The 27,686-nt window shown below is 42.5% G+C and overlaps 1 protein-coding gene across 1 annotated transcript in view; it reads right to left on the bottom strand.

The window, feature by feature from the left end:
* The window catches only part of LOC115169583 (ADP-ribosylation factor 1), a 40,403-nt gene extending 25,888 nt beyond the window's left edge, over positions 1-14,515 (bottom strand). The window contains exon 1 of the mRNA XM_029725325.1: positions 14,499-14,515. The gene's annotated coding sequence lies outside the window, so the exon portion shown is untranslated. The remainder of the gene's footprint in view (positions 1-14,498) is intronic.
* Between the last annotated feature and the right edge of the window lie 13,171 nt (positions 14,516-27,686).

The following is a 27,686-nucleotide window of genomic DNA, read 5'->3' as shown; positions in this document are numbered from 1 at the left end:
TAAGAAAATACACTTTATGACACTGTCAAGAAGCATTATGACCATCATAATCATAAAAGCCAGATAGGGCTATCACGTACAAGCCCTTATATCAGTCATCAGTCAAAAAGAGGGTGTCTTGTCCTGCTTATGAAATCTGCTCCTGCATTCGTCAAAGCCATCAGCAACAGAGCATTGGGGTGGGTGCATGTCTGACATCAGTCTACGCAATTACAATGATAATGTAATATGGTCAATTAAATTAAAAATTATAGAAAAAACATACTGTTGTCACGTAGGCTATGGTTTAATGGAATGTTTTGCCTCATGAGGTAGTTTTGTGTGTTTTGACACTCTTATGTAGGTGTTATAACCAGCCATAAAATAACGCAATATATGTCACAACAGATCTAAATATTTGTGTCATGACAGTGTATGGCCAAATTATAACAGGCTATGAGAAGTTATGTCAGCTGTTATTACATATTATGACATGGTTATGACCTGTTATGAAGCTGGGTGTCAAGTAAAGTGTTACCCTTTTTTTCCTTTGGAAGCTATGAATACACGCCACTGGGTGGGAGGAGTTTTCCCTGGGTGATTGCATTCATTTTGGAACCGAGCTGCCTCCCATGCCTGAGCAAGGTGCCCCGTTCAAAGCCTGCAGCAAAGTCGTCTCAAAACAAAAATTACGTAGACTAGGCTAGTTTAAGAACGTGGAGTAATGAGTTGGATTCTGTGTTTTCACATGAAAAAGTGATTGCTTTTGATAAAAACGCTTTATCTGCCTACCCAAAGAAAACTAGTTCGAAAATTCAAACATACATTTTATGGAAAAGAGATGTATGTTTTCTGGACAATGCACCATGCTCTTTTGTTGGTAACATGACCAAGTGGCGCAGATTACTTTTCACTTTGAGAAGGGCACTCCTCCCTCACAGCTTTTGCCCGTTCATGTCACGGGCCATAGACCTGTGCACCGCGGCTTAGGTTAATAGAACTCCCTCACTAATCTACACACCCCCCCATATCATAACAGTTAGCGTTTGGCAACAAGGCAAACTAAACCATGGATTACTGTTCCACCTTGTCACTAGACTGCATACAGGGTAAGGAAACCAATATGTCATTTTATAATTTGCATGAACTATCCCTTTATAGGTTGTGATGGATTGTATTGAACAACTTTTTTTTTTACCTATTGATGTGCCATTTTAGAAGTGTTTAGATGTATTTTATAAACAAGTCCTCTTCCTGGACTGCTAGTGTTACTAGCTAACACTTTCTTTTTCATTTAAACAATGCACACAACACCAGAAACTTTAAAAAGTGTCATACTCAAGAATAAGTTTGCATTCAGTGCATTGGGCAATAATTCACTCTGACCAGTGGAAGCTTCTGAGCTTCTGAGCTTCTAATAATGGATGGAAAGGAGTGAATGAAAGGGCATCAAACACATGGAACCCATGTGTTTGATGTATTTGATACATTTACGCTCATTCCGCTCCATCCATTACCATGAGCCTGTCCTCCCCAATTAAGGTGCCACCAACCTCCTGTGACTCTGACATAATTCATTCTGCCATAGACTTCCGTAGACTAGGCCGACAGAACTTCAAGTGACTTCACCAAAGGCCAGATAGGCCTACTGTGCCCTCAAGATCCAGACCAAGGTTAAAAAGACATCTGACACCCAGCTCATCTTTATTCACACCCAGCACAATGCAAGACAATCAGTTTGTGCATGTGTTAATAGATTTGTTTCAATATTTCCATTCTAGGCCATTGCAAACCCTCCTGTATTCCTATAAAGCTTAGCCACAGGGCAGATTGAGTTACAACACTGACATGTCTGATAAGGCAGAACACGATTATGTAACTCTAACCAAGACATACACTGTTTATAAAACATATACAGTCATAAACACATGAATATTCATCCAATTCAACGTCTTCATTATCAGACTGATGGACATTGGTTTTCCTAGTACTCCAGTGTACAAATAATAATATAAGCACTTTCAGAAGAAGGCCATGGGGGGGTGGTGCTGTCGCTACAAAACATCATTGTTTCTTTCTCTACATGCCGCTCCCCCTCCCCTCCCAGGTGTTGGAGTGAGTAGAGAAATGAACCTCACTTTTACCCTTGATATTGCCAGCACTGTTGCTTACAATACAATGGCACATAGGCCTTTTCATGTGGGCAGATCTGCAGTGCCAATCGGGGGCATTTGAGGGCTGTCTTCCAGACACTTGGCTTTTCATCATGTCTGTCTTCTCACGGTCTCAGGGTGAGACCAGGGTAGCTCAGCTGTTGCCATTATGGGGGTGGAGTACAGAGGCCCAGCCAGCCAACCCGGCCCAGAATTGCCCCTCTCTTTTTGTCATGGCAAGACCTTGTCCACTTACTAACTTACTACAAAACAATGTCCTCTGTGTGCCTGTGAGACAGGTGTGCATGCACTGACAATAGAGGCTAATGTGAGCAAGCAAAAAGATGTCATGGCGTCAATGGAAAAAGCAATGAGAACATAATGCCTCTGCGACAGGGTTGGTTGCAAGAATAGATCTATTCTATTCTTCATTTTCCATTACTTGCTATTCTATTCATAACCCATTTTTCAAGTGTGAGTTGGTTCCATTTCAAAAGAGATCAAATTGTGAAAGTGTTATTAACAGTGGCTTGCTTGACATTTTTCCTATTTTGTTGCCTTACAACCTGGTATTAAATTTGATTTTTGGGGGGGTTGTATCATTTGATTTACACAACACGCCTACCACTTTGAAGATGCAAAATGTACATTTTTTTGTGAAACAAACAAGAAATATGACAACAAAACATAAAACTTGATCGTGCATAACTATTCACCCCCCAAAGTCAAAACTTTGTTGAGCCACCTTTTGCAGCCACCTATCTTGGGATATGTCTCTATAAGCTTGGCACATTCAGCCACTGGGATTTTTGCCCATTCTTCATGGCAAAACTGCTCCAGTTCCTTCAAGTTGGATGGGTTCTGCTGGTGTATAGCAATCTTTAAGTCATACTACAGATTCTCAATTGGATTGAGGTCTGGGATTTGACTAGGCCATTCCAAGACATTTAAATGTTTCCCCTTAAAACCCTCAAGTGTTGCTTTAGCAGTATGCTTAGGGTCATTGTACTGCTGGAAGGTGAACCTCCATCCCAGTCTCAAATCTCTGGAAGACTGAAACAGGTTTCCCTCAAGAATTTCCCTGTATTTAGCACCATTCATCATTCCTTCAATTCTGACCAGTTTCCCAGTCCCTGCCGATGAAAAACATCCCCACAGCATGATGCTGCTACCACCATGCTTCACTGTGGGGATGGTATTCTCGGGATGATGAGAGGTGTTGGGTTTGCGCCAGACAGCGTTTTCCTTGATGGCCAAAAAGTTCAATTTTAGTCTCATCTGACCAGAGAACCTTTTTCCATATGTTTGGGGAGTCTCCCACATGCCTTTTGGCGAACACCAAATGTGTTAGCTTATTTTTTTCTTTAAGCGATGGCTTTTTTCTGACCACTCTTCCATAAAGCCCAGCTCTGTGGAGTGTACGGCTTATAGTGGTCCTATGGACAGATACTCCAATCTCCACCGTGGAGCTTTGCAGCTCCTTCAGGGTTATCTTTGGTCTCTTTGTTGCCTCTCTGATTAATGCCCTCCTTGCCTGGTCTGTGAGTTTTGGTGGGCGGCCCTCTCTAGACAGGTTTGTTGTGGTGCCATATTCTTTCAATTTTTTTATAACGGATTTGATGCTGCTCCTTGGGATGTTCAAAGTTTCTGATATTTTTTTATAACCGAATTCTGATCTGTACTTCTCCACAACTTTGTCCCTGACCTGTTTGGAGAGTTGCTTGGTCTTCATATTGCCGCTTGCTTGGTCGTGCCCCTTGCTTAGTGGTGTTGCAGACTCTGGGGCCTTTCGGAACAGGTTTGTATATACTGAGATCATGTGACACTTAGATTGCACACAGGTGGACTTTATTTAACAAATTATGTGACTTCTGAAGGTAATTGGTTGCACAAGATCTTATTTAGGGGCTTCATAGCAAAGGGGGTGGGCTTCATAGCAAAGGGGGTGAATACATATTGTCACGTCCTGACCATAGAGAGCTCTTATTTTCTATGGTAGAGTAGGTCAGCGCGTGACTGGGGGGATTTATCTAGTTTATTTAGTTCTATGTTGTTTGGTTCTAGTTTCATTTTTCTATGTTGGGATTTTTGTATGATCCCCAATTAGAGGGAGCTGGTCATCGTTGTCTCTTATTGGGGATTATATTTAAGTAGTTGTTTTTCCCACCTGTGTTTGTGGGAGATTATTTTGAGTTAGTGCATGTAGCACCTCTGTCGTCATGGTTTGTGTTTTGTTTATAGTTTATTGTTTGTCTTGCGAAGTTTCACATTAAAATAAAAGACGTGGAACGATACCCACGCTGCGCCTTGGTCTCCTTCCTATGACGTACGTGACACATATGCACACACCACTTTTACGTTTTACATTTTTTTGAATTTTCTTGAAACAAGATCTTTTTTTCATTTCACTTCACCAATTTGGACTATTTTGTGTATGTCCATTACATGAAATCCAAATAAACATCAATTTAAATTACAGGTTGTAATGCAACAAAATAGGAAAAATACCAAGAGGGTGAATACCTTTGCAAGGCACTGTACATTCTGATGTATGCACAGTATGTTGTCTGTTTGTATATTATGTTTTCAGGTTTATAGAGTCATCAGCATGGGCATTGTCTTATGTCCGATAGCGCATTGATTCTGCCTGAGGGACCTGTGTTGTGTAGGAGTGACGCCATTTGACGTAAGACAATGGGCGTGTTGCTCTGTCAAGGAGTTGCTTAAGCATGCCAGATCTTACAACACCTGGATAGGTATTTCACGTATCAGCTAACCACATATGTTAGAAAAAAACTGTCAGTCGATGACACCGTCGATGACGTGGCATGCAACCATTCGTTGATGCGTGCAACATCTGAGCAGGGTAGCGCAGCCAATTCCTCCCTGGGGACTGCAGATGTAAATACGCTATGCAAGTAACGCGGCAAGTAGCCTTGTCATTTTTACATTTTCTGGACTTTTTTTAATGGTCTTCAATGGGCAAAAACGTAGTGCATTGTTCTTCAGCGCAAAAACTTCATGAAAGGCATCTGGCAGAAGTAAATTCATCCACAAACGCAAATATAATTTTTTATATATCTTATATGACCGTGTTTTCATGAATTTCATATAATCATCAAGCCCATTCAAAAGACTAAGGACATGAACACGGAAGTATGTCGTAGGAAAGTGTCATTTGCACATGAACTAAATCTGGTGCAATGCAGCACTTCTCAATTCTGAGACTTGTGTTTTTGTTGTACATTGTCCCTGTCCAAATAAACGTATTAAATAAAATAAAATAAATTCAGGCTGAAGGTTTCCAAGGGACGGATAGGGATATTCTCTAGGTCTGCTAAAGACAATTCAGTTCACACTATTGTGATTGTAGTTTGTTGTGCATTTCACATAGGCCTATATTTATGTGACAGGAATTCCAAAAATGTGGTCTCCAACAATATTTCAAATTCACTTCCTCAGATTCACGGTCATATATCCAGGGTCAACCATGTCTACCTCTTCCCCAATAGAGAGGGCAGCGCCTGGGACTCAGGGAGGGAGCAGCAGGGGAGAAAGTGGGTCTGTGGTTGGTGGAGGACCACACAGCGAAGCCTCCTCATAATGCTTTCTCACTACGGGAACCTTAATTTGTGGTTTTGCCCTGCCAAATGCCTGGGGAAGAAAACCTTTCAGCATATTTTTGTTTCGCAGGCAACCACCATAGTCTTCACTTGTAAAGGAGTGCTGTGTTTTGTCTGCAATATGTTTTTCTTCCCAATGGTTGTGGTTTGACTGTTCTAATTATGCAGGACTGAGCCAAATCAATCTAATATTTTTCTAATTTGGCCTTTCATTTTCTTTTGTTCCTTTCCTCATATCTCAGTTTTACTTTTGAGACCAAGATCAAGAGGATCACTATTTATTTCAGGGGACATGTCCACTCTGCCATTTTTTATACAATTAAGCCTATGTGTATTCCTATTCAAATGGGGCACTAATATGTTCAAAAAGGTATCTCTTTCTTTAGTGACCAACTAATAATAATATCTATTTGCCTTATATATTGAATTTTGTCTGCAGGATTTCAACAGGATAAATTGCAAACTGGAGTAGGTCAAATCCAAATGTTTTAAGATCAGGTTTAGGCCTAATGCTTTTATCAAAAACAAACATGATGCTTTCAATTGTTAGCATCACAGGTGTTTGTAATTAGAGCTTATCTGTTTTTGACAGATGACGTTAACTGATTTTGGCAGTGGCACTGGAAAAATTTTAAAGATCACAACAAGTGAAAAACATTGGCTATACACTGAGTGTACAAAACATTAGGAACACCTGCTCTTTCCATGACATAGACTGACCAGATGCATCCAGGTGAAAGCTATGATCCCTTTTTGATGTCACCTGTTAAATCCACTCCAATCAGTGGAGATGAAGGGGAAGAGACAGGTTGAAAAAGGATTTTAAAGCCTTGAGACATGGAATGTGTAAGTATGCTATTCAGAGGGTGAATGGGCAAGACAAAATGCCTTTGAATGGGATATGGTAGTATGTGCCAGGCGCACCGGCTTGAGTGTGTCAAGAACTGCAATGCTGCTGGGAATTTTCACTCTCAACAGTTTCCTGTGTGTATCCTTTGGGTCCACCACCCAAAGGACATCCAGCCAACTTGACACAACTGTGCGAAGCATTGGAGTCAACTTAGGCCAGCATCCCTGTGGAACGCTGTCGACACCTTGTAAAGTCAATGCCCCGACAAATGGAGGCTGTTCTGAGAGCAAAAGGGGATGAAACTCAATATTAGGAAGGTGTTCCTAATGTTTGTACACTCAGTGTAAATGCATCTGCTGTAGATAGTCTACTGGTATAAACCCAGCACTGCATACATAAGCGATTGTCTTCAAAAGTGACTGGGATTTCCCAAGTAATAAGCTACTGTTGACTACCTAGTTGAAAAAATGGAAAGCACACTTATTTAAAAATAAATTACTAGCTAAGACTACTGGGCACTCAGCTCTTTTTATTTTTACTGATTCAAGTAAGTGATTTAGTATTTTCCTGACTGCTTATGGGCAATTCCACAATAACGGAATTACACTTTGTGCCAAACAAAAAATATTGATTTCAAAGTTTAACAAACCATACAACTCTATGCACAAGGACTACTTTGAACAATTTCCAATGCAAAATTGAAAAAAAAAAATATGGATTTAGTGGAACTGTGCAGATGCCAACATCAGAAAATCAATTATGGTAAAATGTCCCTCAGGTTTTTATGTGACCCCGTTTTCCAAAAACTATTAAATATCTACTCCAAATGAATATTCATAGATTCCTGCAGAAACAGTGGGGTGTCAGCTATAACATGACACCTTGAGGTTATCGAACTACAATAAGTGAAGTGGATTTACATCCTGTAATGCAATTACGGTAACAGAATTACGTCATGCGTCCTTGATCTGTACTACACAGAAATGCTTAATGGATATGAATGTCATTCTCCTCATGTGTCACGAGTTTGGAAATCACAGGGCGGCACAGCAGAGCACAGTAGAGTACAGTGCAGGACAATACAGCACAGCAGAGCAGAGTAGAGTATGGTAGGGTAGATTAGAGCTCAGCAGAGTACAGTAGAGTACAGTACAGTAGATTATTGTTCAGTACAGCAGAGAACAGTAAAATATATTGTACTGTACTGTACTATACTCTACTCTACTTTACTTTACTCTACTTTATTGTACTGCACTACTGTATTGTATTGGACGGTACACTACTGTGCTCTACTCACTGTACTGTACTGTATTGTACTGTACTGTATTGTGTTATGTGCTGTGTGTTACTGTACTATACCGTGCTCTATTCACTGTACAGTACTGTGCTGTACTGTACTCAGTGCTATACTGTATTGCACTGTATTGTGTGGTACCCTGCTGTGCTCTACTTACTGTACTGTATTGTACTATCCAAACCTGTGAAACATACTTCTATGATATAATAGGTTCAGATTTAGTCCGGTCCGGTCCGTCTGTTGACGTTAACTTTAAGGCCAGGTTGGGCTGACCAAAATTCAACTACTTTTCAATGTCCATGGACGTCCGGTGTCAGTCAGTGCTCAGTGGGTGTGGATGCTGGTTAAAGTAAATGGAAAGAGAGGGGGCTCATGGGCAGGTGTCACTAAGAGCTGGGAGAGGTGACAATAACTGGAGAGTGAGAAAGGCAGAGAGAGAGAGAGAGAAAAAGAGGGAGAGAGAGAGGGAGGAGTTGTCCAGACTATTTTAACACTCTTGGTTTGACAACCAGATGACAGAAAGAGAAAGAAAACAGTGGAAGAGAGGACAGTAGCAGGTGATCCAACTGTAGTTTGTGACCACTATTATTTGACATTGTAGCCAAGTCAGTTGCAGTAATTCCGTTAATGATTTTTGGTAAGTCCTACGAGTTTTAATCACTTAATAATTTAAATCAGTAAAAACACAAACTAATTGATAGGTCTACCTTTACTTGTTACTTCTGTGAACTTTCATTAACCTCCCTCCTCATGAGGGAGAAGAAATTAGAACATACAGTTGAAGTCGGAAGTTTACATACACCTTAGCCAAATACATTTAAACTCAGTTTTTCACAATTCCTGACATCTAATCCTAGTAAGATTCCCTGTCTTAGGTCAGTTAGATCACTACTTTATTTTAAGAATGTGAAATGTCAGAATAATAGTAAAGAGAATGATTTATTTCAGCTTTTATTTCTTTCATCACATTCCCAGTGGGTCAGAAGTTTACATACACTGAATTAGTATTTGGTAGCATTGCCTTTAAATTGTTTAACTTGGGTAAAAAGTTTCAGGTAGCCTTCCACAAGCTTCCCATAGTAAGTTGGGTGAATGTTGGCCCATTCCTCCTGACAGAGCTGGTGTAACTGAGTCAGGTTTGTAGGCCTCCTTGCTCGCACACGCTTTTTCAGTTCTGTCCACAAATGTTCTATAGGATTGAGGTCAGGGCTTTGTGATGGACACTCAAATACCTTGACTTTGTTGTCCTTAAGCCATTTTGCCACAACTTTGGAAGTATGCTTGGGGTCATTGTCCATATGGAAGACCCATTTGCGACCAAGCTTAAGCTTCCTGACTGATGTCTTGAGATGTTGCTTCAATATATCCACATAATTTTGCTTCCTCATGATGCCATCTATTTTGTGAAGTGCACCAGTCCCTCCTGCAGCAAAGCACCCCCACAACATGACGCTGCCACCTCGTGCTTCACGGTTGGGATGGTGTTCTTCGGCTTGCAAGCATCCCCTTTTTCCTCCAAACATAACAATGGTCATTATAGCCAAACAGTTCTGTTTTTGTTTCATCAGACCAGAGGACATTTCTCCAAAAGTACGATCTTTGTCCCCATGTGCAGTTGCAAACCTTAGTCTGGCTTTTTTATGGCGGTTTTGGAACAGTGGCTTCTTCCTTGCTGAGCTGCCTTTCGGGTTATGTCGATATAGGACTCATTTTACTGTGTATATAGATACGTCTGTACCTGTTTCCTCCAGCATCTTCACAAGGTCCTTTGCTGTTGTTCTGGGATTGATTTTCACTTTTCGCACCAAAGTACTTTCATCTCTAGGAGACTGAACGCGTCTCCTTCCTGACCGGTATGATGGCTGCGTGGTCCCATGGTGTTTATACTTGCGTACTATTGTTTTTACAGATGAAAGTGGTACCTTCAGGCGTTTGGAAATTGCTCCCAAGGATGAAACAGAGTGGTGGAGGTCTACAATTTTTATTCTGAGATCTTGGCTGATTTCTTTTGATTTTCCCATGATGTCAAGCAAAGAGGCACTGAGTTTGAAGGTAGGCCTTGAAATACATCCACAGGTACACCTCCAATTGACTCAAATGATGTCATTTAGCCTATCAAAAGCTTCTAAAGCCATGACATCATTTTCTGGAATTGTCCAAGCTGTTTAAAGGCACAGTCAACTTAGTGTATGTAAACTTCTGACCCACTGGAATTGTGATACAGTGAATTATAAGTGAAATAATTTGTCTGTTAACAATTGTTTGAAAAATGACTTGTGTCATGCACAAAGTAGATGTCCTAACCGACTTGCCAAAACGATAGTTTGTTATCCAAAAATTTGTGGAGTGGTTGAAAAACAAGTTTTAATGACTCCAACCTAAGTGTATGTAAACCTACAACTTCAACTGTATCTTAAAAATATGTGTGTTTTTGGTAATGGAAGTACAAGGCACAAGGCAATAGTATTATTTCATAAACTTACGGAAGGTAAACAATTTCTCCAAAGCTAAATATAAGTGCCGATATTAGTTGACAGGGGTCTTTGCTTCAACATTATTGTGCTCTAATGTATTTCTAATACATTTTAAGACATTTTCTGCTTGATGTTTTCTAAGACCTCTTATACATCTGTTTATTCAGAAATCAAAGCCTTTACCTATGCCTACTTTTTAAGATGGAAAAAGGTTGAAAGATGTATCTATGCTAAAATATAGACTCTTGGCTTTCATTTGACATCAATTGGAACTTCACATGATGGTGCTCATGTGTCCTTTTCGATGGAAATGGGCACATGATGGAAATGCCCTTATACAAAACAGCTCCAACCAAACAGGTCTGTGCAATATAAGTACCAGTGATTCAATGTTGTCATTACTTTTGGTTTCTGTCATAGCTGTGTTCATTTAAAGTGAAATATTCAGATTTAATTAGTTACAATTACTTCGGTCGTTACATCCAAACATGCTGTAAGGCCAGAACAGAACGGCTATATCTAAAGACACGAAAGCAGCCAACATTCCTCTTTACAATGCGGTTCATGTAAAAGTCCACCAAGTCAAGTTTATACATAGGCTATGTTTCTTTGTGGAATACACAGTCTTGCAAACTACTTTCGTCAATACTATGGGTCAGTTATTGGGGTTCTAATTAACCAAACCAGGCTGAATAAGGAATACTATCGCAATGCTTGAATTTCACAATGCTTACATTTGAAGAACAAGTCAATGCAAATCTTGCATTGAAGCTCCCTCCCAACCCATGCATCAATGCAGTGTGATTCTAACACCCTCAGTACAGTAAAAGCAGTCAATCGGTTAGCCTCAGCCTGCTACTGTGTGGTCCTCCACAGAACTAGCACGCGGGAGTGTGATTAGACAGATAGTAGGGAAGAGAACGAACAGAGGCCTCAACAGCAATGTATGCTATGTGACTCCTATATCTTCCTAGCTTGTAAAGTTTGGCTGATTTCCTAATTCCCATCCCAAAACCAAATTTAGCACATCCAGCAACAAAACACTGTTTGTCTTGCTTGCTTCCAAATGGAACCAATGAGTCAGTCACACCCTCCACATACAGTGCATTCGGAAAGTATTCAGACCTCTTGACTTTTTACACATTTTGTTACGTTGCAGCCTTATTATAAAATGGATTACGTAGTTTTCTCCCCTCATCAATCGACACACAATACAACATAATGACAAAGTTCATTTTGTTATTTTTGCAAATCTAGTGAAAATGAAAAACACAATATCACATTTACATAAGTATTCAGACCCTTTGCTATGAGATTAGAAATTGAGCTCAGGTGCATCCTGTTTCCATTGATCATCCTTGAGATGTTTCAACAACTTAATTGAAGTCCACCTGTGGTAAACTCAATTGATTGGACATGATTTAGAAAGGCACACACCAATCTATATAAGGTCCCACAGCTGACAGTGCATGCTCCCTCACGACGCCAGGACAGCGGAGTCAATCACCACCTTCCGGAGACACCTGAAACCCCACCTCTTTAAGGAATACCTGGGATAGGATAAAGTAATCCTAACCCCCCCCCCCTAAAATATTTAGATGCACTATTGTAAAGTGGTTGTTCCACTGGATATCATAAGGTGAATGCACCAATTTGTAAGTCGCTCTGGATAAGAGCGTCTGCTAAATGACTTAAATGTAAATGTAATGTCAGAGCAAAAACCAAGCCATGAGGTCAAAGGAATTGTCTGCTGAGCTCCGAGAAAGGATTGTGTCGAGGCACAGATCTGGGGAAGGGTTCCAAAACATTTCTGCAGCATTGAAGGTCCCAAGACCTCCATCATTCTTAAATGGAAGAAGTTCGTAACCACCAAGACTCTGCCTAGAGCGGGCAGCCCGGCCAAACTGAGCAATTGGGGGAGAAGGGCCTTGGTCAAGGAGGTGACCAAGAACCCTATGGTCACTCTGACAGAGCTGCAGAGTTCCTCTGTGGAGATTGGAAAATCTTCCAGAAGGACAACCATCTCTGCAGCACTCTACCAATCAGGCCTTTATGGTAGAGTGGCCAGATGGAAGCCACTCCTCAGAAAAAGGCACATGACAGCCCGCTTGGAATTTGCCAAAAGGCACCTAAAGGACTCTCAGACCATGAGAAACAAGATTCTCTGGTCTGATGAAACCAAGAGTGAACTCCTTTGGCCTGAATGCCAAGCATCACGTCTGGAGTAAACTTTGCACCATCCCTACGGTGAAGCATGGTGGTTGCAGCATCATGCTGTGGGAATATTTTTCAACTGCAGGGACTGGGAGACTAGTCAGGATCGAGGAAAAGATGAATGGGGCAAAGTACAGAGAGATCCTTGATGAAAACCTGCTCCAGAGCGCTCAGGACCTCAGACTGGGGTAAAAGTTCACCTTCCAATAGGACAACGACCCTAAGCACACAGCCAAGACAAAGCAGGAGTGGCTTCGGGACAAATCTCTGAATGTCCTTGAGTGGCCCAGCCAATGCCCGGACTTGAACCCGATGGAATATCTCTGGAGAGACCTGAAAATAGCTGTGCTGCGACGCTCCCCGTCCAACCTGACAGAGCTTGAGAGGATCTGCAGAGAAGAATGGGAGAAACTCCCCAAATACAGGTTTGCCAAGCTTGTAGCATCATACCCAAGAAGACTCAAGGCTGTAATCGCTGCCAAAGGTGCTTCAACAAAGTTGATTTATTTCACCTTTATTTAACCAGGTAGGCAAGTTGAGAACAAGTTCTCATTTACAATTGCGACCTGGCCAAGATGAAGCAAAGCAGTTCGACACATACAACAACACAGAGTTACACATGGAGTAAAACAAACATACAGTCAATAATACAGTAGAAAAATAAGTCTATATACAATGTGAGCAAATGAAGTGAGATAAGGGAGGTAAAGGCAAAAAAGGCCATGGTGGCAAAGTAAATAAAATATAGCAAGTAAAACACTGGAATGGTAGATTTGTAGTGGAAGAAAGTGCAAAGTAGAAATAGAAATAATGGGGTGCAAAGGAGAAAAATAAATAAATAAATAAATACATTAGGGGAAGAGGTAGTTGTTTGGGCTAAATTATAGATGGGCTATGTACAGGTGCAGTGATCTGTGAGCTGCTCTGAAAGCTGGTGCTTAAAGCTAGTGAGGGAGATAAGTGTTTCCAGTTTCAGAGATTTTTGTAGTTCAAAGTACTGAGTAAAGCGTCTGAATACTTATGTAAATGTGATATTATACAAAAATTGAAAACCTGCTTTTGCTTTGACATTATGGGGTATTGTATGTAGATTGATGAGGGGAAAAAACAATTTAATAAATTTTAGAATAAGGCTGAAACATAACAAAATTAGGAAAAAGTCAAGGGGTCTGAATACTTTCCGAATACAGTGTATATCCCCAGTCAGTTGATCTACAGACACGGTGAGTAAGACAGAGCACAGGGGCATGTGATGATGTTTGACAGGTCGGGTTAGGGGGAAACAACTGCATGGCATCCAGTCAAATATACATATTTCATTTTTTCATCTTGCCAAGATGCCACAAGGACGTACGTGAGAGCAGAGCAATCACTATTTCCCTGCAGGTTTTGAAATAACAAAATAACAAGCATGCTTGAAATAGTCTTTGTAAAGCTAGTATTTAAATTGGGTATTATGTATGTTATAATATATATGTAATTTAGCAGAGACTTTTATCCAAAGCAATTTACAGTCATGTGTGCATACATTTTATGTATGGGTGGTCCCAGGAATCGATCCCACTACCCTGGCATTTCAAGCACCATGCTCTACCAACTGAGCTCCAAAGGACCGCTGGTGCCTCATTCTGCATAAGCCTCATTCTCAATTTATTACGACATTTATTTTTCTAAAATGTATTTTTCAATCTAAAATTATCCCTCAGTCAATTGCTCAATCAAAACAATGTTTATCAATATTACTCACAGCATCATGAATAGAAATACCAAAATGCCATGGACGGGGCTAAATTATTTCATTTTGTTTGGGTAAAATCTATTAATTTTCAAACTGTATCTGGGAGAAAAGTTATTCATATCATATATACATAGTTATCTGAAAGTAATAAATGCTCCTTTTCGACATACCACAACCTGGTTTCAGTAGGCGAGATCCTGCACACATCCTCCCATAGTCCGGTCATACAGGTCCATAAGAGCGGTAGCGTCCATATGTTGGGATTCTTCCTCATCGCTTCATAACTGTCTAAAGAGTGACAGTTCAGATGTGTGGACAGCCTGTTACAACTTGAGATAATACAGGGCGTATATCTTACACCCGCCCTTCGGGAAAAAAACACACTCACAAACACAAACAAATACGAATTTGCGCACACACACACACAGACACACACACACGCTTGTCAATGTCTTCCCCATATCATCCTTTTGTGACAGGAGACTGGGCCCCAGCAAGGACAGTAAGGCCCCCAAGAGTTACTGTCTATTACACACGCTGTAGGCTACATATGACCATGGGAAATGTTGAAGTAGCGTCTTCAGCTTAGGTCATCAACCCTGGATGTGTTATTCATGTAGCTGAGTCATTCATGCCCAAATCAAAGCAAATTTATGGGTGACCAGGCAGGGAGTCGGCAGGCTAGTCAGCAGTGTCTGAATGGAGGAAGGTGGCCAGCGGGCTGAACAGAACAGGCTTCCCTCGCTGTAGGAAGTGGGTATGGGACTCAGTAGGGGGCAGCCGTACTCCCCTCTGAGATGAGGCCTGGAGAGAATAAACAATCTCAGTAAGGGGCTTGGGAACCGTGGACTTTTGTGTGTGTGTGTGTGTGTGTGTGTGTGTGTGTGTGTGTGTGTGTGTGTGTGTGTGTGTGTGTGTGTGTGTGTGTGTGTGTGTGTGTGTGTGTGTGTGCGTGCGTGCGTGCGTATCGGGGGGTATTTTGTCATCAGCAGATGCATAGTAGTCCTTCAGAGTTTGAGACATTAGAGAAGAGAGACAGTTTGTGTATGGACGGAGCCCATGCATATCCCTCTCTGGGAGGGCTAGACATGGGTTCGAGGATGGAGGTTGGGGCAAATAATTAAAATCATAATAATGATGACAATAGAAACATTATGGAGTGGAGTGGTCCAATGGGGCCACCAATAGGCTTCCCTGTGAGCCGTACAATGGAGCTAGAGAAGGCCAATCCATGCTGGAATACAGACGAACAGGCATTGGATGCCTCCCTGTGCCGGAATATCAGCCCGGGCCAATTCCCGAAAGGGAATCGGGTGTGTGGGACAGGAAACAAACTGAACATTATTACCACGACCCACATGGTTGCCGTGAGAGGATCCATGCTGGCTTTACCCCGTTGGCAACAACCGCCACTGGGCACCCTACCCCACGCCTCTCACAGTAGGGGGCGCCATAGAGAGAGGCGGTGCGGGGCAAAGGATAAATGTGCACCATGGTGTCGGCTGCCAATCACCTTTGTGTGGCGATTGTCGGTGGCCTGAAAAGGTCGTTAAGGGGATTTACATAACATTTAGTATACTCTGCCTTGGGTGCGTAACGAAATGTGTGGTACCACGTTGAGGGTTCTCCATTGCACAGAGAACCCTCATCTTCGATGAGATTTTGATGACGAATTGTGCAAAGAAGAAGACATGATGAAGTAAACCAATTGCTGGACACAAGTATCACCATAAATGTAGTATTGTCATCCAAAGTAATTGGGACTTTAGGGGTTTGGATAAGACTGTCACAGTTACACCAAGAAACCAATGCGGACCACACAGCACAATAAAACAATAGCACCTATTGTAAATCATGTTTGGGGACTGAAGACAGCAGTCCATTCTCCACCCTAACTTCTGCGAATATATGAGGAAGCGCTTCCAAATAGCAGATGCAAAAAATAATATATTGTAGAACGTATCTACTGAACAGTAGCATTTGCTTGTTGGCGCCAATTTGGTCCACATGAATTCCACATTGGTTCTGAATGAGGGAAATGAGGGGTGATTGTGTTGGCCGTTGGAGCCGTAGGGGATATCTACTAGGGACATCCGTGACGGATGATTGAGACAAGCACTTCAATGATACACTTCCTCAGGGAGAAGCGGGGCCATGTATTATCAACCATGCATGGGCATTGTGGGCCATGAGGTAAGATGTGTGTGTTGGCGAGCGATGTGTGAGAGTTCACATGGCACTCTGTGTCATTGCCAAAGAGGTCAGATTTCTTGGCCAAAGGGGTCAGATTTCTTGGAGTAGTTTTTCAGACTCTGTTTGACCTCTGTTGCAGTGTGCAGAAATGTACTGTTTTTCTGAGTTGAGAACAGGCACTCAGGTCATCATGTGGCCAATATTCGTAAACCTGACAATACTATCAACAATAGTTGAGGTTAATCAAAGAGGGAGAATTTCTTTTTTTTCTTTCTCAGTGGTATCCGTTTGAAGTTTGTCCCTGTTCGTCTGCCATGAACAGTACCTGAATGATGACTAAAGAAAGAATAAAGGATGCCCCACCCTGTACCTTCAGTGCCATGATTCAATCAAAGACTATGTAGAGGAGGCATCAAAGGTAAGATGTTAACCTGTTCCACCTTGGGCTAGATCATTTGTTGGAATGTAGTAGCGTGTCGGTGCACAGACCGAGGAGGGCAGAGAGACCCAGCGCCAATTGAAAGCCTGTGGCATCAAAGGTACCTACTGCCTTGAACAACATCGATGCCAAATTATTTGTAACCAACCCTCATTCAAGCCTCCGTCAGACTGACAGGGTGAATGTGAGTGGGTCTGGACAGAGAGAGAGAGAGAGAGAGGGAGAGAGAGAGATAGAGAGGGGGAGAGAGAGAGAGAGAGAGAGAGAGAGAGGGAGGGAGAGAGAGAGAGAGGGAGAGAGAGAGGGAGAGAGAGAGAGAGAGAGAGAGGGAGGGAGAGAGAGAGAGAGGGAGAGAGAGAGATAGAGAGAGGGAGCGAGGGAGAGAGAGAGAGAGGGAGAGAGAAAGGGAGAGAGAGAGCGAGAGAGAGAGAGGGAGGGAGAGAGAGAGAGGGAGAGAGAGAGAGAGAGAGGGAGAGAGAGAGCGAGAGAGAGGGAGAGGGAGCGAGAGAGAGAGAGAGCGAGAGAGAGGGAGAGGGAGAGAGAGAGAGAGAGAGAGAGGGAGAGAGAGAGCGAGAGAGAGGGAGAGGGAGAGGGAGAGATGCTGACAGAGCCAACACACAACATATCACTCTAAGGTGGTCTGGGGCTGGGCTGACTGGGGTATGGGTCTGTGTTGCTACTGACAACTTTCCTGGAGGTGTTGTGTTTCCTTGGTGTGTATGTATGTCCATCAGTGATATAATAAAGCTAGAGGTTATAGATTATTCCAAATTGTGTTTGGAATGTGATTATTGTTTGTGTGTATATATATATATATATATATATATATTTTTTTTTATTTTTTTTATTTAACTTGGCAAGTCAGTTGAGAACAAATTCTTATTTACAATGACGGCCCACACCGGCCAAACCCGGACGACGCTGGGCCAATTGTGTAGCCTTAGTACATCTGGTATGTCATCTTGGTAATTGGACAGTAAACCGTGATGGAATTAGTGTCGTTTCTAAAACAATCCAAATAGTTGCGGTAGTGCAGAAAATACACCTATAATTATCTGACAGAAGTTGAATCAGGGATTTCTTCCCAGCATGTCATCCAGCCAGTGTACTTTGTGGAATCAACAGCACCATAATTCTTTGTTATCAAGAGAGGAATTCTCGCTCTCGCCTGTATTCTCCCAATCCCCGTGAGTTCTGTTGCTTGATGCATTTTTCCCACTTTGTGTGTGTGTGTGTTGTTCCAGAGCGGAGCACACCTGTCTACCTCAAGGCTAAATAGGCCACAGTGAGCAGCCTCTCATTGCTGGCTGGAACTGCAGCTCCAAGAGTAGTAATGCATTAGAGGGCTTGTCATTTTGCTTTATTAAAGCCCTCTGACAACCCATTAGACACTTAGCAGGGTCAGAGGTGTCAACCTGCTCTGACTGACAGACGGAGGGTGGATGGAGGGAGGGATGGACAGATTATGGCACAGACGAATTGGTCTGCTCCCTAAGTCAACTACCAGCTCCTACCCTGGGGCACCACGGCACACAATCGGGAGAGCTGGTCATACTTTGTATCACATTTTATTCCACTTTTTGGCACAGAAAAGTGGAAAACAAGGTCATACAATACTTACAGTGTTATATAGCTTTAGACTTAGAACACAGGGCAGTGTAACGTGGCCTTACATTCCTGTTGGTTTTTCGTTATCCATTATAATTGCATCTCAAAAGAAGGACAGCAAATAAAAAAGGAACGCAAACATATTTGCAATTGTGTGTGTGCGTGTGTGTTTTTTTCTCAATCTATTTAAGAGTGAAAATGAGTAACTAATTAGCATATGATTTCAGGTATGACAAGAGGCCGTGTGTGTGTTGCACGGTCCGGACCACCAAACTGCAGACAATTTAGATGAAACTGCATTGGATGGAAATAATGGCACAAAGCAGTCTAAAGTCTCAAATCCTTGTTAAGACCCTCCATCTTTCAAACTAAACTGGATCACACCAAGAATCTCTTATTCTTTTATCCTGTCTAGATCCTCTAATCCTGCAGCCATTTTCCATCCCTTTCTCCTTTTCTCATTTCAAACGAGCAACTGTTTGGTTGTCCGGCATTGGAACGTTGAGAATTTGTCCCCTCTTCCATGAAAAGAAAAGTAACTATATTGAAGAGAAAAAAAGGAAAAGAGGAACAGCTTGGCAGAGCTAAGAATGCAGCTGGATCTGTTTACGTGTGATAATGAGAGCTTGTATTGACATGGAGACTAATGATTTCCACACAGTAAAACACTGAGGGAATAATGTGGAGGGTTGGGAAAGACAACACACAGTGATTACACTTGTAGACAAGCCAAGATGCTCAACTACTACTATAACGCTTGATATGAGACAAGAAGTCAGCCAATAGTAGACTGACCCATACACTTCCGGGACATACACATTTAAATGGCAGTTTTAAAAATGGCAAAAAGTTTATTTGAAAAAAAAAAAACGTATATAAAGTATGACCATTTCAATTCCTTTCTAGACATAAAATATGCAACTGATGAATAGTTAACTTAGCAGTGATGTTATGATGTCAGAACCGGCAATGTTGGAAAGACAATCAGTGATATTGGGACATTGAGAAGAGATGAGAGAAATAGAAAAGTAAGACTATTTTAGGTTATGTACCTCCCTCCATTCTTAGATTTTCCAATATGAGAAATAATGCAATCTATGTTAACCCCCCCATCCCTCCCTTCCTTAATGGGGACTGCGGAGGGGGGGGGGGGCACCCCAATGGGCACGGGAGGGGTGGGGGTGGAGGGGGGGCACCCCAATAAAAACAGCACTAAAATGCAATTACAGCGCTGTGAAGAATGGGACTTGTCAGTAATTTGCTGGCTAAAACCAAGGAGATTGCAGGTCTGGGGCAGCTTGGAATTCTGAGCCTGTGTGGGAAAAGCAGTGGGAAGGCAGGCAGCGCCCTTTGTGAGGTAATTACTGGAACTAGCAGAGGCCAGCGCCAGTCCCTGCTAATGATAACCCCTCTACTGGGGGACTCCCCATGCTAGTCACCTTGTCATTGATACACCCTATCGGGGACACACACGCACAGACACATGCACACATGCACACACACTTTATGCATGCACAGCCGTAAGGACAGTTCGGTATAGCAGGAAAATAATCCTGCAGCAACAGAACGTGTGAATGATTATGTGGATAATAATTAATATATATTTTTGTACAGGTTTATACATTTTCTGTTAGGGCAAATCAAATGTGAATTTTCAAAGTGGAAATTACAAGCTTTACAAGACTATTAAAAACTCAAATACACTAAAACTTTGCATTTCCTGCTTTGCATGAAAATGATCATCAACAAAAGAGATCATACATCTGAACCTGTCCAGTTACTACAGATGCAAGTGATCTTAATAGGAAACGTCTCTGCCATGAGCTGCAGTACAGGGTCCTTGTTCAATGAATGACTGAATACATGAATGAATCCATGTTGTCCCACATTGATAAGATCAACTGAGAGGAAATTCATGCACAGGGTTGGGTAGGTTACTTTATACATGTAATACACTATAGTTACTAGTTACCTTTCCAAAATTGCAATCAGTAACGTAACTTCTGGATTACCCAAACTCAGTAATGGAATCTGATTATTTTTCCCTTAAGAGGCATTAGAAGAAGACAAAAAGGATCCATCCAACGCATTTGGTGTTCATCATATTGGTCTCTGACTTGTGGTCAGACAAACTTAAACTTGCACCTTTTTTCAATGCTGAATTGAATGTCATTGAGAAAACAGAAAGGTGTTTTTTTGTTGTTGTTGCAAACATCCTTTCTAAATTTAAAAGTAATTCAATAAGTAATCATCTAGTTTTTCAAACGTATCTGTAATCTGATTACAATATTTTTGCTGGTGACATGCTGTAACTGATTGGAGTAAAGAAATGTAATCAGATTACATGTAATCAGTTAATCCCCAACCCTGTCCATGCATGTCATACCTGTTGAACTGCTTCAGGTTAGGGGGTGAAAAGGTGACTGATCATGTCTGCTCCCATTTCTCTGCCCCGCATCCTACCTTGATCCTAGCTGACCTTTTGTCAACCCCCCCCCCCCCCCCCCCCCCCACATACATACACACACACATACACCAACCTCCAGACTGCCTTTACAGTAGCACACACACACACACACACACACACACACACACAACCACACACACACACACACACACACACACACACACACACACACACACACACACACACACATAAACGCACACACATCTCACATCATTAGCATCCCCCCTGCTATTATCCTCCACATTTGTAAAGTACAAAGGTGGCAAAATTCCTTTGTTCACAACAAGCACTTCAAAAGGAATAAGAATGGTCTACAGGTGCCACAGCTCTCCTGATTGTTGCTCTCATCTGTAGAAAGCCAGGGGACAGCCCCAACCATCTCATTCAGGGCAGGTGACACACTTCTCATGTTTCCCCTCCATGGCTGTAAAATATTAAATTGGCTAGGGCCGTGATTGCCACAACTAAAGCTATAAGATATTTCACAGCAACAGAACAGAGGCATTTGTATCCAGTAAAAAGTTCCATATAAACCTAAATAAATGAAGATACTTCTATAATATTTTGCCCCTGGGCCTAGTCTAGATTTAATGGTGGAATGTGATTGTGTTGATTGTTTATCTTAAAGTACTGTTAACTCTCAGTAATCAGGTTTGTGTGAGAAACAACACATGTCTATGTTTAACCTAAAGGAAGTGTTTGAAATCACGTCTTTGACTTGTTGCAACTGGATATATATATATATATTGCTTGCAAGTGATAATCTTTTGCACTTCTGTATTCTAAAGACATTTACTGTAGGCCTCAATAATACTCACACCTCAATCTAGCATTATCAACATAGTTTACCTTACAAGTGTAGAATAATGAGTTTGAGTCTATAATGAGTCTATAATCATGCCGTTATGTCACTAATTGCTTTGCTCAAAGCTGGTGTGTGGAAGTTTAGTGAATGTGGAGCAATATTGCACTGGATCTGAAACACACATGCACATCAAAAGATTTACTTCAAATTCCTAATCATAATGAAATGTCCACACATTCAAGTAGCTTGCTCTGTACATCCATTATTGTGGCAAATGTTTGGGACGTATGATATACGAATAGTGCTTTGACTACCACATTCTTTCCCAACTTGCTGTTCAATGTCAGGAATTAGTCCCATTGCTATGAAATGCCATCAGCAAGGGTTCAAATCTAATCTAGTTAGGTAGAAGTGTTGATTTGATTAAATCTTAGGCCCCATTCCCACAAGGGGATCCAGAGTGGCACAGCGGTCTAAGGCACTGCATCGCAGTGCTAGAAGCGTCACTATAGACCCTGGTTTGATCTCAGGCTGTATCACAGTTAAATAAAAAATATATAAAACAGGAGATATGAAGGTGAGTCTGAGGAGCAGGGTGGCGAAAGTGACTTCTACTTTTCAATTCACATGACATCCTTGCCTTGCCTTACCTTTCGTCGTAGCTGGCAACAGTGACATTTTTGGTCCACAGCTGAAATGTACCATATATACAGTAGTCACTAGATAGTAAAGACAAACTATTCCACAATAACCAGGTTTTCATCTAAACCTTTTATGAAAGTAAAGTACATGTGGGATAAAAAATGTAATGACAGGCCTGATAGAAACATATTTTTGTAAACTTTCAAAATTTTGAGAAACCAAGAAATGCTAGACAAGGTGGGATGGTTTTGTGTCATAAAATGAATTATGCAGGAAACGTTGGTGGAAAAGCTTTTATGAGCAAATGTTGATAGATTTATGCGATGACATGTTGTGTGGTCCTCCCACTATAAGTCGTCAGAAAACACATGCAGTTTATTAGGCGACAGATGAAATAAATTATGATGAACTTCACAGAGTGGTGAAAGTGCAAGGTGATGAGTTTGATGCTACTTTCCAATAAATATTCTGGTGTCAGGATCATCGATGCTTGGTTGATATTTGACAAATAACAAAAACCTCGCTCTTTTTTCAATAATAATTTCGCCATGTAGGCTATAAATACACTCTAGCCAACAGTGCGCCTATAGCACTGGCTATATAAGCCTCCCCAAAATTGTGGGAAAACCATCAGTTGAAAATGTGTTTTTAACCCATTTAACTTCTATTCTTGATTCTGTCCGTGGGACAGAATACCTAGACCTTTTTAATCAAACAACAACACAATAGTGATGACATACAGTATGAGTACCGTTTTAATTACTGATGCAAAGGCCTACATGATGTAACCCTGCAAACAGCAAGCGCTGTTTGTTTTTGGTTTGTTTTTGTCAAATCCCAGTTGTTGTCTCTTTGTCTGTGTAAATTTGTCCAGGAGTAAAAAAAAAAAAACAACATGTGACCTGATCGTAGTCCATATACATTTTATTTTATATATTTTTTTAACAGCTGATTTAATACTATGTCATATGCTACAACTAAGTTCCGGAGGCAGGAAAAACTCTGGGCCCAGGAAAACAATTCCCCCACCTCCCCAGGACCTGTGGCGCCACCTCTGAAGTCAGCACACAGTTTTACAAATGAAAAACATCCTGTTTGTATGATCTACATTTAACATGTTTTTGGTGGTGGGGGGATGAGCGTCCATGGTTTTACGTGGCTCATTGCAGCTGGCAGCTACTGTGACAATTTCAGATTGTAACAGGCTGTTACTGCAATTTCAGGTAAAAACTCATTTAAACAAGTCTCAAATATTAGGAAAATGTCAATACATTTCAGCTGTTTCAAAAACGTTGCTCTGCTATTACCATTTATACTGTAGGAGTGTTGGCTCAACCAGACAATACTGTTTACACTACATCGCTTCAAGGGGGGCAATTGTTAGCTAGTGGCTTGCGCTACCGCCATAGCAAGTATGCGAGTTTACATTTGAGTTATATGTGTAGCAGACGGTATTTTTACAAAAAGTATAATAAGTGTGAAGAGGCTCTTAGATGATCAAATCAACATTTCTTTGACACTCTTATGAATTATAAGTGCACTAGGACACTAGCTATTACATATGTAGCAGTGAAGGCTCCTCAGAGGAGGAAGGGGAGGATCATCCTCCTCAGTGAAATTTCCTTAAAAAAAATTGTGAAACACTAAAAAAAGTTATCCTTTTTTAGATTAAACTATACTAAATATATTCATATGTCACCAAATAATTGATTAAAACACACTATCTTGCAATGAAGGTCTATAGTAACTTCAACAGCACTCTCTGGGGTAGCACCATGGTGTAGCCAGAGGACAGCTAGCTTCTGTCCTCCTCTGGGTACATTGACTTCAATACAAAACCTAGGAGGCTCGTAGGCCTCACCCACTTCCATAGACCTACATGGTAATTATGACCACTTCCGGAGGACAACCTCCAACCAGTTAAAGCTTTTGCAGTATGAACTGACATGTTGTCCATCCAATCATAAGATTAGGATCAGAGAATGAACCTAGTGTGTTGTATTGGGGTTGTGCCGCAGATCATTATGGGGGGGGGGGGGGTCTATTTGTTGAGAAGTTTGGTGAGTTGGTGACATTAGGGAAATTATTAAATTCAAATTAGTTTCTTCAAATTACAGAAGACTGAGGAGGTAGATAAATATTTCTTTCTTTTAGATCTTTATTTTTGTGTTATTTCAATTTGCCTTGCTAATTTCAGTAGCTAGCTAGCTACCAGCTCGAGTGTGCAGTTTTCGCCACCAACACTACCGCAAATCTGGTAGACTTTTTGTTGAAGAACCCCTTTCATTCTCTGCGGTACACGGAAAGGTGCAAATTAAAACCGAGGGTTGACCTTTGCCTGAGATCAGTTTCATGAAGAAGGATGAAAAGGAGTGTGTTCAGTACCAACTGGTATCAAAGCCGCCTATATTGCTTGCCTTGCCTGCTTTTTGGAAAGTCCGACTCTTGGGCGAATACAGTGACCTGAAGAACATTGTTCAGTTAAACTGCAAAACAAAAGCAGGGAGCATATAAATGTTCACAACAGATTCAAGCTTGTGGGAAAAAGCAGCATCTATCATGTAGAAGATCTACGTATTTGTAACGGTCGTCGTATGTAATGGACCAAGGCGCAGCGGGTTGAGTGCTCATCTTAACTTTATTAGAACACGTAACAAACAAAACGATCGAACGAACAGTGTTGCAGGCTAACACACAGCAGTACAACAACAACTTCCCACAAAGGGACAGGTGAAACAGGGCTACCTAAGTATGACTCTCAATCAGCAACAACGATGTACAGCTGTTCCTGATTGAGAGCCATACCAGGCCAACACAAAGAAATACACAACATAGAAAACCATAGAAATACAAAACAAGAACATTTCCCAAAAACCCCGGAATACATAAATCAAACACCCCTCTTACATAAATACATATCCATTAAACCCCAAACCACATAAAACAAATACCCCCTGCCATGTCCTGACCAAACTACAATAACCAATAACCCCTTATACTGGTCAGGACGTGACAGTACCCCCCCCCCCCCCCCCCCAAAGGTGCAGACCCTGGATGCACCTCACCCAAAATAAACACAAAATAAACCCCCCAAACTAAACGGAGGGAAGGGTGGGTGGCTGCCGTCACCGACGGTTCCGATACTACTCCCCCCCTCCCCAATCCTCCTACTGTGGAGGTGGCTCAGGCTCTGGCCTTAGTCCACCACCTAACCTGTCCACCCCCTGAATACCTCTGGCTGAGGCACGTCGCTGTAGACCTCAGGCTGAAGCACTTTGCTGTAGACCTCAGGCAGAAGGACGATTCTGGGAGCTCCGGACTGTAGGGCGACTCTGGGAGCTCCGGACTGTAGGCCGTCTCACTCGGTTCCGGACTGTAGGCCGTCTCACTCGGTTCCGGACTGTAGGCCGTCTCACTCGGTTCCGGACTGTGGGCCATCTCTAGACGGGGCACTGTCGCTCGACACTCTGGACAAGGCACTGTCGTCGGACGCTCTGGACGGGGAACTGTCGTCGGACGCTCTGGACGGGGCACTGTCGTCGGACGCTCTGGACGGGGCACTGTCGTCGGACGCTCTGGACGGGGCACTGTCGTCGGAAGCTCTGGACGGGGCACTGTCGTCGGAAGCTTTGGATGGGGTACCGTCGTCGGAAGCTCTGGACGGGGCACTGTCGTTGGAAGCTCTGGACGGGGCACTGTCGTCGGAAGCTCTGGACGGGGCACTGTCGTCGGAAGCTCTGGACGGGGCACTGTCGTCGGAAGCTCTGGACGGGGACTGCGCACTGAAAGCCTGATGCGTGGGGCTGGTAGTGGAGGTACCGGACTGGAGACACGCACCCCAAGGCTAGTGCGAGGAGCAGGAACAGGACGAGTTGGACTGGGCTGACGAACTGGAGGCCTGGTGCATGGTGCTGGCTTAGGAGACACCAGACTGGATACATGCTCCTCAGGGCTTGTGCGAGAAGCGGGGACAGGATACGCTGGGCCATGAAGGTGCACTGGCGGTCTTGAGCGCAGTACTGGCACCACCCTTACTGGCTGGATGCCCGCTTCCCCCTGGCATATGCGGGGTGCTGGCACCACGCACACCGGCCTGTGAATGCTCGGCCTCGACACCGTGCGCATCACCCCATAGCACGGGGCCTGACCAGTAACAAGCTGCCTCCGATAAGCACGGGGAGTTGGCTTAGGGCTTAACCCTGGCCCAGCCAAACTACCCGTGTGCCCCCCCCCCAAAATGTTTATTGGGGCTGCCTCTCATGCATCCTACGTTGGGCCCACTCTTCGCTCCACTTTCGCCATTCCTCCCTCGCTGTCTCCACCTGTTTCCATGGCAGGGTCTTGTCCCCTGCCATTACCTCCTCCCATGTCCAAAATGTCCTCCACTCCCTTCTCTCCCTGGTCCAGGATCCTTCCTCTTCCTGGGCCCGCTGCTTGGTCCGTTGGTGGTGGGAAGTTCTGTAACGGTCGTCGTACATAATGGACCAAGGCGCAGCGGGTTGAGTGCTCATCTTAACTTTATTAGAACACGTAACAAACAAAACGATCGCACAAACAGTGTTGCAGGCTAACACACAGCAGTACAACAACAACTTCCCACAAAGGGACAGGTGACACATGGCTACCTAAGTATGACTCTCAATCAGCAACAACGATGTACAGCTGTTCCTGATTGAGAGCCATACCAGGCCAACACAAAGAAATACACAACATAGAAAACCATAGAAATACAAAACAATAACATTACCCAAAAACCCCGGAAAACATAAATCAAACACCCCTCTTACATAAATACATATCCATTAAACCCCAAACCACATAAAACTAATACCCCTGCCACATCCTGACCAAACTACAATAACCAATAACCCCTTATACTGGCCAGGACGTGACAGTGTTCAAACTGCACAACACAACGAGAAAGTAAGAGGAAACAGGGTTGTTCTCAAGCAGCTTATTAACACCACTGCGTTTTTGGGTATGCAAGAACTGGCTTTTAGAGGTCATGACCAGGGGGAAAGTTCCGCTAACAAGTGCAACTACGAGGAGCTTGCAGCGGTAATTGTACGTTGCTTTACTTGCTGAACACATGGAACTTTCTGTCTTTTCTGGGATGTCAAAATCAATTCAAAATTGCTCCACCACTCTGGGACCTATGGTGCCACCAATCTTCTTGCAGTTGTCAGTTATCGTCAGGTATGTGG

Source organism: Salmo trutta, chromosome 31, assembly GCF_901001165.1.
Source record: "Salmo trutta chromosome 31, fSalTru1.1, whole genome shotgun sequence".
Classification (NCBI taxonomy): Eukaryota; Metazoa; Chordata; class Actinopteri; order Salmoniformes; family Salmonidae; genus Salmo; species Salmo trutta.
This window is presented reverse-complemented; position numbering and strand designations above follow the sequence as displayed.